The sequence below is a fragment of the Arachis hypogaea genome, chromosome 1 (assembly GCF_003086295.3).
Source record: "Arachis hypogaea cultivar Tifrunner chromosome 1, arahy.Tifrunner.gnm2.J5K5, whole genome shotgun sequence".
NCBI lineage: Eukaryota > Viridiplantae > Streptophyta > Magnoliopsida > Fabales > Fabaceae > Arachis > Arachis hypogaea.
Genome location: NC_092036.1, coordinates 17,272,446 through 17,284,674, shown reverse-complemented (window position 1 = coordinate 17,284,674; position 12,229 = coordinate 17,272,446). Strand labels below are relative to the sequence as shown.

At 34.7% G+C, this 12,229-nt stretch overlaps 1 long non-coding RNA gene across 2 annotated transcripts; it reads right to left on the bottom strand.

Moving 5' to 3' along the window:
- Nucleotides 1-7,456: 7,456 nt before the first annotated feature.
- Nucleotides 7,457-12,090, bottom strand: LOC112799692 (uncharacterized). Of its 2 annotated transcripts, none has more exons than XR_003201172.3 (4): nt 11,756-12,090; nt 9,733-9,791; nt 9,297-9,428; nt 7,457-8,194 (listed from the first exon to the last, which is right to left on the bottom strand). It is a non-coding gene; the product is annotated as an uncharacterized lncRNA (long non-coding RNA). The 2 variants fall into 2 exon arrangements; XR_011880497.1 differs by having other exon boundaries at nt 11,760-12,090.
- Between the last annotated feature and the right edge of the window lie 139 nt (nt 12,091-12,229).

Sequence of the window (12,229 nt, the reverse complement as noted above, 5' to 3'; positions counted from 1 at the left end):
ACAGAAAAGGCATGCACACAACCAAAAAAAATACCTTAAACCCTTATCCAAAAAAGGGTATTTCTAAATATTTTGTTTACGTCCATAAAAGGCCAAGAAAGTGTCAACATCATGCCACCACAACATAAAAATAAATAGTTTAAAAAAGGTGGGACCCATAGGCCGGGCCCCCATATAGCCAAAGATAATTTTTTCAGTTTGGAAGGACGTCAACACCAGAACCAGGGAGAGTAGTTGGAGTACCACCAGCGTCAGGGAGAGAAACATCCATAGGAGATGGAGGGGAAGTTTCAGGAGCCTTCGAAGAACTCGGGACATCTTCTGGTCGGGGAGGGGATTCTATTATTCTCTCGCCCCGAGTCTTCAACTCGGACTAAGACACAGGTCGGGGAGGAGAAAAAATGGCCCCGTTGATTATGAGCTTATCAGGATCCAAAGGGGAGAGATCCAGGTCAGGAGCAATAACCCCGACCTAATCCTTAAAGACCCTCCACGCCTCCTCGGATCCCTCAGCAATGGAGTCCTCCAGATCCGCATAAGCATCCCGAGCTCTTACCAGATCTTTTTTAACCTCCATAAGGTCCTGGAACAAGCTCGAATAGCTCTGCTCTGCCTTATCTCGTAGACCCTCCGCCATAGAGCACCAGCCCATCAACTTCTCCTCCTCCTTCCGGAGATTATCCCTTTCCTCCCTCAGCTTGGCGACCTCCTCCTTCAGGCTCTTCTTAGCCTCCTGATACAAAAGAATCCTCCCCTCTAGCTCTTCAACCGTCAGGGATGAACCCAAAGAGCTGAGGGGAGTCTTCTAAAACATATCAAGAAATTTGGTGCACACCCCCGCCGCCCTGAGACTCTCCTGAGCCAGAATAGTAAGGTGGTTTCGAACAGAAGCATCATCCATACTTATACGAGTATGAGGATAGATATGCTTCCGAACAAACTGAGGCGCATCTACCTTGGCCTCACCTTCAAAGGAAGAGCCAGACTCTAAAGTCTTACGCTTCTTCTTCTCTGACTCAGGAGAAGATCGGGAAAGAGGGGACGACAGAGAAGAGGCTGAGGAAGAAATGACAATAGGACGAGTGCGGGTCCCCAAGTTGTGAGAAGAAGGGAGAGGGAAAGGAAGAGAGGGACCAGCTGCCCTGGCACCGCCGACTCTGGCGCAGGATCTCGCTTTGGCCTCCTGAACCCTTTGGTAAGACTCCCTGAAATTCTTCTTCGCCATTTCTGTAAAAGCAACTAAAATCAGCAAAACAAGTCGGAAAAAACAAGTCGTACAAGCATCAAGTCAGAAAATATGATAAAATAAACAAAAGCTACGTAGTTGAGACTGGATAAAGGTCGGAGACCCCTGGAGAAACTTTTTTGTATCCAGGTAGGGGGCTCTCCCCCATACTTCTTGGAGAAACCCCACAACGGCCGCCTCCACCTCATCCAAATCATCCAGACTGTATTTTTCACAAGGAGAGGCCTCCAACCAATATAGGGGAAAGCGAGGAGAAGAATTTTGATCAAGGAAAAAGGGGTGGTGACCCTCTACAGATTGAACTTTGAAAAAGAAGTTTTTGAAGTCATGGAAGGATTCATCAAAAAGGGTAAAAACTCTCCGACCTTGAATGGCCTTGATAAAGTGAGGGAATGGATTGAAAGTCGTAGGCTGAAGCGAGCGGTAGTGAACAATGCTCCAAGAGCTAATGCAGAACTCATGATCTCATTGCTTGGTCTCTTAGACTTTTTTCATGTTGTCATTATTGGTGGAGAATGTGAACATGCCAAGCCAATGCATGCATGTACAGGAACTGACGCCAAACGATTTTGTTGCTGCCGCCATTGTTGTGCGCATTTCGTGGGCGCCGCAATAGAAATGCACCATTTCGCGTGGATCAGCCACGCCTTGGCCCAATTCGTGGGCGCCTCACCTGATATGTCCAATTCGCTGACGCCGCCAGTGCCATAATTCATCTCGTGGGTGCCATGCTTGATTTGGAGTTCCACGCAGATTTTGTCAGGTAATCTTCCCATTTCGTTGGTACCTTCCCAGAGTTGGTAGCGAAACCCAATTCGTGGGTGACTCTCCTGAGATGGAACTACGTATTGTGGGAATTAACTTCATGCATGCGTATTTAAGGAGTTAATATTTTTTTATTTATTTTAATAAAAAAACCAAAAACTAATTTGTCTAACAAAAATAATTACTTCTAAAAAATAAAAATTTGTTGAAAATTAAAATATCTAATTTAAAATTATTTTGTGATAAATTTAAATATTTATTTATTTTAGTATATATTTAATTAAACCAATTCACGTATAATCTAATCACAATTAAATTGTTAAACTGTTAAAGTAATCTTTTGACTAATTTATTCATCCTTCCGATTCTCATAGTCTTAACTTTGCACACGACTCATAAAATAACACAATAAATTATGTAACAAATTGAAATCATGTGTTTTTTTTTAAATAATATCAACTAATTTTTTTAAAAAAATTAGTCTATTAAATTTTAAATTATAAATTTTTAATATTAAATATTGAATTATAAATTTAAATTCTAAAAATATTTTGGTTGGAAAAAAAAACAAAAAAGAGAAAAATTATAAATTTTTATGTGTAATCTATAAAAGAAATTTTATAATTTGTCTTTTTTTCTTTTTTTTTTTATTTCTCTATCACTTCTTTCCAATCACACATATTTTAAATTTGATTAATATTAACTAACTAAATTTTCTTTTTCAATTTCACATGAGACCAGCGTCCCCTTATATTATTTCACAATTCACACGTCCGCTTTTATAATTCCACACGGCTTAATGATGAGGAATTGGGTAGAACTGTATGTTTGATATCATTTGGAGAAATAGAGATTGATATATTAAAAGAAAAAGCTATATATAAAAACAGTTTCACTGCAATATCTAAAATCATCACTAGAGATATAGAAAGCTCATCCAAAATTGTAAAAAGGCACATTAAATAATCAATTTTGCTAGATAATTAACTTAGATATCAGTCAATTCTATCAATTTTAATATATTACAACAAAATGTCTAATGAAACAAAAAAATCAGAAATAACTCTACTTTCAGTTTTTACTCTTATATTTTAAAAAATAAGTACAGAAACATATCTCCCCTCTTTTCTAGCTGCGCCGTTTTCCATTCTCCCTAACAAGTTCTGCTGTCATGAGACCCCCCACCTCACGCTGCTGTGCCGCCATTTGGTCTTTGTTGCATCAAGAAGTGTTGTCGAACACGCGGAAGACGACGAGAATAACCCCATGAATGGAGTTTCGGGACACTGTCATTGTCCTGCATGGCCAACTTCAACCTGGACTAATCGTTCGTCAGCTATTACCTCCAACGAGTGTTGTGTTATCCGTCGAGTACAAATTGTCTGTCGTCGCCGATTTCACTAGGTAACGCCATTTCTGTCGCTGCCGATTTTACTAAGTAACGCTGCATGTGGCGACATAGAACATGAAATTGATGTATCCTCATCTTCGAATGATTCTTTTTTGAATTACTAGATGTTTTCTTCTTGAATTAGTGGAAGTTTCTGGTTGAAATAGTAGATATTTCTTTTATGAATCAGTGGATGTTTCTTTTCTGAATTAGTGGATGTTTCTTTTCTTAGAGATTGGATGTTTTTTTAGTTGTGCTCTGGATCCTGAATATTTCTTGTTTGTTTTTCGGATGTTTCTTTTAGTTTTATAGATGTTTCTTTCAGAACCGTTGCATCAGCGTTGCTCCCTTGGGCACTTACAGCAGTGATCAGTAACAAGCAATTGCCAGTGGAAAGATCTCCACGTGGACGAGCCAACAGCCATGGCGAGGCATCTTTGCATATAGTGAACGTTGCAAGTCCGTTCCTGCAGCAGTGGTCCTCACGCGCAATCTGCACTTGATGAAGAAGGAATAGAGCCGCCACAATTGGAGGGAGGTGGAAGGAGACGACGCCGTCATGAGTGGCAGACGACGCGATAGAAGCCAAGGAGCGCGGTCAGAACTCCATAAAGAAACAACAGTACTGCTCTGCGTCATGGTGGAGTGAGAGGACGCGGAGGCGACAGGCAGACACGGTGGAAGAGGAGGACAAAGAGGCGACGGGTAGATGTTGAGGATGTGGAGGACATAGCGGTGATGGAAAAATATAGTGGAAGGAGAAACGTTAGTTGCACGATGATAGTCAATGAGTTACGTTACTTTAATCCTAATTTCATAGTATTAATTCTAATTGTTATTTAAAATTCTATTTTTAAAAAATTTAAAATTCTATTTTTTAAATAAATTGTGAGTTGGCTGGGAATGGAATTGATCTCTTATACTTTCTCTTAAATAACGAAATTAATATTCCACTATATTTACTTTTTCAATTGACATATTTAGCCAATTAAATATAGCGAATTTGTGAAATATAGCTTGCATATTTAGTTTGAATATTTTTTCTTTTTTATTAAGAGTTTAACTTCCTATGTCGGGATGGCAACAGGTCCCCATGAGGGTGGAACATGCCCCCGCCCCCGTCCCCCGCCTCCGCCTCCAGACTCTCCGTCTCCGTCCCATTCCCATGACGGGTAACGGGGACCTCGTCCCCGCCATATATTAGGATATTCGCGGATATCCACGAGGTTTGAAGTAATTGAAGAAACAAATAAGAAATTTTTTTTAAAAAATCCAGTAAACAACAACAATTTCACAAAAATCTTAATATTGTGATCCAATTTTACAATAAAAAATTAAGAATCCAAACCCTAATTCCAATTTTACAGTAATAAAATCTAACTTTAATCCAAATTTATTAATCAACAAAATCTAAAACCTAAACATAAACCCAATTTTACATTAATAGAATCAAAACCCTAAATCTAAACCCAATTCAAATAAATAGAATTTAAACCCTAACTCCAATGTCCCAATTTCATAGAAATTTCATAAATTTATAAAAATAAAAACATATGTGAAAACCAATTTAATCAATTAACAGAAACATCCAACTTATTGCGAGATGGCCGACCACTGAGACGGAGCACAGTCGTTATCATCTTTGCTGAGCAGAGTCGTGGTGGGAGAGGCATCATCGGCGTTGTGGAGCAGAAGCGTTGCCGGAGGAAGCTTGTCATCAACGTCGCAGATTTGAGACTTCGTTGCAAAGCAGAGGTGGAGGCGGTGGTAAAGCTAGCAGCAAGCAGTGAGCAAAGCAGTGAGAGGAAGGTGAGCGACGACAGCGACAGAGGAAGGTGAGCGGCGACAATGACAGAGGAAGGTGAGGGACTAAGAGTGAGAACACAGAGATTGAGTGAGAGTGTGAGATGATTGTGAGAGAGGCTTATGTGAGAGAGTGAAGTGAGTGAGAGAGAGGCGCAGAGATTATGGTTTGAGCGTGTAGGGTTTCATCAAAAAATTATATATATGAGGGTTATTTTTGTAATTTTACAATCACAGATAATAAACGGATATCCACGGGCGGGAACCTCTCCCTCTGCCCCCGCCGCTCCGTTTATTATACGGGTACCTGTACCCACCCCCCACAGGAAAAAAAAAATGTCCCCCAAACTTGCTCCCCGGCGGGTAAACCACAAGTATCCGTCTCACTAGGGATATTTGTCATCTCTATTCCTATGTGGATGAAATTAAAGGCCCGTTTAAAAAGTTTTAAAAGCTACTTTTTTTTACTTTTAATTTTATGAAAAGTCATATTAATAGTGTTTGGTACAGTTTTTTAGATATATTTTTAACTTTTCAAAAAGTTGTTTAAGAGATTTTGATCTCATTCTAAAAAACTATTTTATCACTCGTATTTATTACACAATTTAAAAATAAGTACTAACTTATTTATAATCGGTTTTTAATATAAATTCTTAGAGCAGTTTTAATAAAATATTTTTTGGGTATAAATTTTGACTTTTACAGTAACTGAATTGATTTAAAATTAAAACTTGTATTGGATATAATTTTTAAAATAATATTGGTATTAATAAAGAACTACCATATTATTTAAAAAAAATAAGTAAAATATTGTCATTTATATATCCATTAAACTCATTAAATAAATATTGTAATCTTGTTATATAAAGTTATTAAATTAAAATAAAACTAAGTATTGGAGTGACGAATTTTAAATTAAATTTTAAATTAATTTTTATGATATATAATTTTTCAAATACTTATATAATATTGTATAAGATTTAAAATAAAATAAAATTAAAATCAAAATATTAAAGATGCTCTTATTATCAATTTTTTTTAAAGAACTTAATTAATTTGTTTACGTATGCTCTAAATATAATGCAACTATACTAAATTTTGACTTTAATAATATACAGCTTTTCCCAATACACGTAGAAGTTTTAGTTAGTGAGTGTGAATTCAATAAATTGCAAAATGATAGTTTTTTATACGAGGTTAGGTGTCATGTGGGTATCAAGAATGATGTTGAATGAATCTGTATTTTGATGATTTTATATTAAATTATTTATATATTGGTTTATATTTAACTATTGTGCATTATTATTGCATGTACAATAATACATTTTTTAAAAATATTATACATTATTTCATGCTTTTATTTATTTACTTACGTAGTTACGTGGTCGTGCTCGTGCTCGTGCAGTCTTCAATCTTCATCATGATTAATTGGCCATTCGTTGAAGGTTAAACAACATATATATGATAAATAATTAAATAAGTACTTGTTTGGGGAAATTAAAAATAAATGGTTACTTAATATCATTTTTTAAAAGAAAATAAAAAACTAGAATGACGTAATACTAAAGGGCTTCCGTTGCCACTTGCCAGCATTCTGATTTTAAAATGTTTGCACTACAAGAAACGTCGTTAAAATCGACGGCCAAATCGACAGCTTAGCCGTCGATAATATTTAAATTCGACGGCAAAATAAACGGCGCAGTTGGTCGCTATAAAGCCTGTCGATTTTTCAAAATGCTAATAAAATCGACGGCTTACATAGCCGTCGATAATAATCTAATAAAATCGACGTCCATTCCGTCTGTAATATGGGTGTGAGAATTTTACATTCTTAATAAAATCGACAACATTGCCGTCGATATTATTATTTAAAATCGACGTCTTCTCTGTCGATAATTGATTTAATAAAATCGACAGCCTTTTTGTCGATATTTAACTTAATAAAATCAACAACACTGCTGTCTATAATATGTTTAATAAAATCGACGCTAAAGTCGTCGATATATGCTTGAATAAAATCGACACTATTGCCGTCGATATTTAACTTAATAAAATCAACATCATTGTTGTCTATAATATGTTTAATAAAATCGACGCCAAAGCCGTCGATATAGGCTTGAATAAAATCGACAACGTTGCCGTCGATTTTAATAGTTATATGTTTTAATTCATTTTTTCTATTTGAAAAATAGTAAACCGTTAATACAAATAAACTTTTAAATATAAAATAAAATTTAAACAGAATATTAGATAACAAGACAAATAAACTTTTAAATATAAAAATAAAATTTATACTAAATATTAGATAATGAGTTTACAAACTTATCAAAATAATAAATAACCCTCTAACATAAAGACTCAAGACAAGATAAATAACTAAACTTAGACTTATATTCGTTTAAATTGCAATCTACTAATATACACAATAAAAATCACCTTATTCATCACCAATGTATTAACTAAGTCCTGTTAGATCATAAATCCTTGTCAAGATAATATGATCTACTTTCACTCCTAATGAAATTGTTTCAATCTGGTGTCACACACTCCTTCCAAGTATTCTGTTTATAATTAGTAGGAATTATAAAGCAGGCTATCTACTGTGTCCTTTCTATGTATAGTGCATGCAAATACATATTATTTATTTTATCAATTTATATTCAAATTCTGTATAATATAAATATAAATTACAAATTCTATAAGCAACTTACTAAGCGTAACCTCGCTTCTGGAAAGGTGGTGCCTCCTGCAGTGTGAAGAGAAGTACCTCGAGTCGATTTCCTGGCAGCTGTATTTCTCGCCTGTAATTGTCTATAGGCATCAGTGATCCAACGTCTCATCAATTCACCAAGAACTTCTAGTGGGATCCAATATGGACGGGCACCTTTTTTGCGAATGGCATGGAGCATACCTCGCAAGCGCTTGGCAGCCCTAAACCTCCAAGCTTGATAGATATCATCCTCTTCCGTATCAATAATGTCAAAGCATTTCTATTTTAAAAAATCATTGGAATAAAATTTAGCCTCTGAACAGATACAAATTTATTTTGCTGATAAATAAATAACAAGTAATGCTGAGTTTAACAAGTAATAATAATCTAAAGATATCAGAATTCTCTCTAATAGCAAAATTATGTAAAATATTAGGATAAAACGAAAAACAATAATGAGGTTTAGATAATACAATCATGTAGTGAAAATCATCTAAATATGCTGATCTTTTTTCTAGTTCGAGTTGAGTGCCTAGTTTCATCTAAGACAATGTTGAAAAAATTAAGGTAATAATTAAATTAAAGAAAGCTATTAATTTAGATTGTAGACATGATCCTTCAGAGCTCAAAAGCCACAACTTTAGGTCTATGGTATAATTATATATAAGCCATCAATTATATATAAGCTTTATCCTGCAACTAGTTTCAATTTGCAATGCACAGTTGCACATATACACACACACTTGCTCTCTCTCATAAGTCACTTTTAGTCATAAATTAGGGAAAAGCAAGCAAGCAAGCAGACAGATAGACAGACAGTCACTTTTAGTCAAAATTTTCTTCCCATGTAACACCACCTAATTCAGAGCTACTTTCAATATCTTCTTCTATCCTAATCTGATTCTCTGTGGGTATCTCTTCTCCATGCTCTGTCCAAACCCAATAATTAGGTTTAAACCCATGAGTATATAGATCAATCTTAATATCGATCAACTGTTTAAACGTCCCACATTGACATCTGGCACATGGACACCTAACTAAACATCCTCTGAGAAATTCATGAGTTCTAGTACACACATCCACAAATTCATTTACCCCTTTAATAAAACTGGGTTTAAGACCCCGCCTCTGATCATATGTTCTATCATACATCCAACTTCGGTTCTGGTTTTCCATTATTAATGAATTTAATTTTCTACATATCAAAGGGATAATATTCACTTTTTAATTTTTTTATTCAACGAGAAACCACAACAAATAAATCTTATCATCAATATAATTTATACTTTCACTATGAATGGTTTACACAAACAAGCATACATAAGTAAGTATAGATAAGCATGCATAATAAATAAAAAAGTAGAAGGTTAAACCTTGAATACCTTTTTTGGGAGTCTTAAACTCTACCAATACTTTGTGATAGTGTATATGCTGAAGAACCAAATACTCCACTATTGTTTCTTTGATCAAAAGATTCTATTGACCCACATCACTACAATTCCCACTGTGAAATACTGCATAGAAATATCAAATATTGCAAAAGAGTATATCAGAATCTTGAGTTCGGTAGCAGAAAACTGAATATTCTTTCAATATTGATGATTTCTCATACTTCACAAAGAAGCAGAAAACTAACTAAGCTCCAAGAAGCTAAACCAGAAAACAGAATCAGCTAGTAACAAAATGCTTAATCAGTAACCGAATATCATAACAAATTGCAAAATCAACACATGAAGAATAAGCAGAAGTTGGCAATTGCTAATACCTGAGCTGAAATTACAGCAAGCAATAATTGAAGAAATGAAAAGGGTAGTGTACCTGGTCATAGGAAACCCTAACTTTGCAGCACCAGAGAGAGAGAGAATCTTTTAAGAAAGCTGCTTCAAATGTATATGTTGTTGTTAGAAAATCAAAATATATAGTTAGGAACAGGGAATCATTGCAATCTATAGATATAACTCTAAATTTCTTGCTAGTTTCAATGATAAATAATTGTATATCTTCATGAAGCAAACATACAAATTGAATATTATTCAGAAATATACAAGTAATTTGACGTGGGATGACTTTATAAAGTAGTTGAAAACCAAAATGAGATACAGTTGAGCACCTTAGAGAAGCAATCAAAGAACTGTATTGAAAGCAAATTATGAAATGCCTTTCATTTTGTCTATGTCAAAAAATGTGCCATATAGGTTTGTGATAATGTTATATGAGTATGACAGCACATAATTACATCAGAAATTTTGTGAGGCCTAGCAACAACTCTGTCCAATTAGTCTTGATCTTACTGTCTGAAAGAACCTGAGAAAAATTTATGATTTTGGGTTCAATTAATTGAATTCTTTTTTTCCCCATAATTAGTTAATGCAAACATGATTATCCACTATAACTAGTTACTTCAAAAAGGAAGGAGAGTGATTGCTGTTTGCATAATCAGATTGCTGATTAGTGATTGCCAAATAATAATATATTAGCTTTAAAATCACTGATCCATAATTATAAATAGATAAATCTATGATCTGTGTCCTGTGATGATAGCCCCACTAAATAATGGATCACTCATCCATGGCAAATATATCAAAAAAATGATGAGAAAGTGCATAATCTTTGAAGGCATGTGACTTAAGCCACACTCAATGGAATAATCGGTTAAAAAGTAAACACCCACTTAAAAGATATGGGGGTTTGATTAGTTTGCTTGGGAAGTGATTATAGATATAGACATATATATAATAACAGAAGATAGTATTGTATTATTAAAATAATAATAAATAAATAACAAATAACAAGATTCTATTTATATTATACGATTAATTAATATATGGAGGATTCATTTTCATGCCCTGCTTAACAAAAAAAAAACTCATGGAATGTCATTGGACCAATCAAGGGAAAACATTAAGTATACCAACTGTATAAATATGATATATAGTTGAATTCTTCTCCATGGATTTATTGCTTATCCCTTTTACGGTATAAATGTGAAACTCTCTTTCTTTTACACAAGTTGTATAATATAATCATTAATAAGGATATATTTTTTTCAACAAACAATCACTTAAGCCAGAATGGAACACTCTGATTCTTTTCACACAAAGATTAATCAATCATATGATTATATTATACAAATACTTTTCTTGTAGAACAACACTCTCTTCTGTTCTCCACTTGTTCTTTGATCTTTCTATTCCTCCTAGAATTCTGGCAGCCACCCTTTCTTTCTATTCCACTGTCTATTAAGCTTTTTAAATGGGAACATTGTGTTCCTAAAGTCAAAACTCAAGACAAGGGATTAAAACTTTAAAATTGTATTTTTGTTATCAAGATCTATAATTATACCATCACCTTTGTCCTTCTTTCTATATGATTAGAAATTTCTATTTTCAATTCTTTGACCATAGCTTAATTTCAAAGCAGCTATGATACCTCCTTCCTCCTGTGGTAAATTCCAAATATCACCCATTCGTTCTAATCAATATAATTCTTGTTATTAGATTCTTCCCTAGCTATATACAATTCACTATTTACTATTTTACTCTATCAAAATATTATAAAATTGAAAAAATAAACCTAATAATAATCATAATAATAAAGCCCTACATACAAAAATTCCATTCAGGCATTTCTCCGAACATGTGGTGTGCAGAGTTCAAAACAGTAAATTTCAGTTTAATCTAAACAACATTCAACTCAGTAATTTTAGAAAGATACAGCCAACAACAATTTCAGTCCAGAAACACAAGTTTTAACAAACCTAAGCCTAACCAAAATTTCTAAAAACAGAATTAAAAAGCAATGAAAATAAAGAAAAGAAAGACAGAGAACAGGGGAAGGGAACCTGCATTGATGAAAGGAGGAAGAAGAACGGAGAGGCGGTGGGGTGGAGGTGATCTCGCAGTGGCACAGAAGGTCGCCGCCGCTGGTGGTTGCTTGTCGGTGCTTGAAGACGCGGACAGAGAGTGACTCCACGAACAGGGGTGTCGCATGCAGGAACGAAAAAATGGAGAAATGGGGAAGAAAGAGAAGAAGGAAGAGAGAGAGGGTAGGCGATGGTGGTCGCCGGTGGTGGTGTCGGACGGAGGCGGTGTTGAAGAGAAAGCGTTTTTAATGATAAACCTAGCTTGAATTTGGGGAAGACATGCGTTTCTGAACTTTGGAAGCAGGAGTTGAGAAAATGTGTTTTTAGTGATAAAAATCGACGGCCCGTCTGTCGATTTTATTCAAATTTATCGACGGCAAAGGTGTCGATATTTTAAATAATAAAATAGACGACAAAATCGTCGATTTTAATATAAAAAAACAACATATCTAG